This window comes from Phacochoerus africanus, chromosome 7 (assembly GCF_016906955.1).
Source record: "Phacochoerus africanus isolate WHEZ1 chromosome 7, ROS_Pafr_v1, whole genome shotgun sequence".
Taxonomy (NCBI): domain Eukaryota; kingdom Metazoa; phylum Chordata; class Mammalia; order Artiodactyla; family Suidae; genus Phacochoerus; species Phacochoerus africanus.
Window position 1 is genome coordinate 85,316,164 of NC_062550.1, and position 2,145 is coordinate 85,318,308.

Consider the following 2,145-nt stretch of genomic DNA (forward strand, 5'->3'; position numbering starts at 1 on the left):
AGATACAGACTTTCTTTCTGTAGGCTTTCTTTCATTTTCTCAAATGCACCCTTCTCCTTCTATGTCAGGGCCTTTGCACAAGCTGCTCCCTCTGCCAGGAATCTCACTCTCCTCTCCTCTCTCTGGTTTCTCTTTCAAGAAAGCCTCATGCTCTAAATGAGACCAGATTCCCCTATTGCACACATGTATAGCACCTCCTACTTTCTTCCATCATACTCATCAGTTTTAAATTGTGTATTATGCTAACAGTTGAATAATTTCTCTAAAGAGTTCCAGTTAAGAGAGAAATCACCTCTCTTTTGCTTAGGACTGTATCTCAGCCACTTGCATAGTTGCCTGGAACACAGCTGGGACTTAGTGAATACTTGAGTATCCAGGCATTACTCTTCCCAGCAGTGGAGATCTCGGGTTCCTTACATATTCTTCCCAAAGCACTCAAAATGATAACCATTTGCCTCAGGCATGCATCGTTCCATGCCATTTGCCAAGAGAATCCTTTTAGCCCACGCTAATCTTCTAGGCGTATACCACCTCCTTTGTGGGTCATCACGAACTCCCAAATGCTAGACATTTTCAGTTTATATGAAGCCCCTCCTCCATATCCGAACATGAGTATCAGCCTCCTCTGCTCCATTACCCAAGCGTTCTGAGCCTCCATGGACCCTCACTCTAGCACTGGCCTGACAGTCCCTCAAGTGTTCTATCTTCATCACAGTAGTAAACGAGATTATTGATGTTCTAGGATATCTGTGCTCCTTATGTACAAAATGAGAATAATAGTATCTACCTCAAAGGGGTGATGGAGAATTAAATGAGATATTCTGCATCCAAAATACACTGCCCAGTCAATAAATATTTAGGATTTGTATCACTATTAATAACTTCAAAAGTCCCACTGGAGCTCACTCAGGCAGCACATATACTAAAACTGAAACAGTACAGAGGAGATTAGCATGGCCCCTGAGCAAGGATGCTATGCAAATGCATAAAGTGTTCCATATTTTTAATAAAAAAATCCCACTGGACCTCACAAAATGTTTTAGTGCTGCAGGCTGTCCTTACTGAGTAAGATGATGGAGAGCTAATACAGATTTGATAATAATTTTAAATAAGCTCACCCTTTACTGCTTGTGACAGCAGTAAATCCAAGAGTCTATCCAGATGTGGAAAATAAGGCTTACTCCCATTTTCAGGAAATGTGTGACATGCCTAAGGATTTCAAGGTCCTTTGCAACAAGTCCATGCCCTATTCCCCCCACACTGGGCTCGGAGGCTGTAAACTGAACGTAAGCACTTCAGGAAATGTTACACATGTGGTCTCTCCTCTCTTGTTTAATTTTCCTTTCACGCAAGCTGCAGTACCAGCCCTTTCATCAGAAGTCACTGCTGTTTAGCCATATGAAGAGCAGCATCTTCAGCCCATGTACTTGGGGACAGAAAACTTGGAAGAGGTCAAGGCTGAGCCCTAGTATGTTTGGGGATGGGGAAGGGAATCTCACTGTGGTTTCAATCCCACCAGAGAGGGTGCGCAAACTGGGGAGGAAAGTAACTCATGTTTTTATTTTTTCCACTCAACACATCTTTACTGAGCACCTACTCTGTGCTAGGAATTGGCTTTAGCACTAAGGGCCTCTGGCAGGGGGACCGGAGGCAAGTTAAACACTGTCCCCGTCCTCGGCTTACTGCCTGTACAATGGAGATGATAAAAGGGTTGAAAAACATTCACTAAGATGATAGGCCCAGGGAGTGACACACAGTCGGTGTGTGGTGCCGGGAGGGCTAACCGCTGCTGCAGTTCCTGGGGAACAAGGTGGATGCTGTGTGGCCATCGTGACATTTTGAGTGAAATGGGACACAGAGAAAAAGACGCAGGAAACTACAGTATCGACTGACTGGGGGGCAGGGGTGGTGCTAGGAGCACCTGGAAGGGGCACCTAATTCTGACTTCCTAGAGGAGAGCAAGTTTAAGGCTTAAACGGAGACATCGAAGGTGAGCAGCCGTGTTAAAGAAACAAAATTATTCTGGCGCTTGTTGAAGATGGTAAGAGGGTCCATGGCAACACCCGTTAGGCAGGAGGGGCCAGGTTCATCTCTGGATAGCAAGGAGTGGGGATGCACAGCCAAGGAGGAGGGCAGGGGGTGGGC

The 2,145-nt window shown here is 45.6% G+C and overlaps 1 non-coding gene across 1 annotated transcript; it reads left to right on the top strand.

The window, feature by feature from the left end:
- The first annotated feature begins 898 nt into the window (after positions 1 to 898).
- LOC125131918 (U6 spliceosomal RNA) lies at positions 899 to 1,005 on the top strand. The gene has a single exon (XR_007136092.1). It is a non-coding gene; the product is annotated as a U6 spliceosomal RNA (small nuclear RNA).
- The last annotated feature ends 1,140 nt before the right edge of the window (positions 1,006 to 2,145 follow it).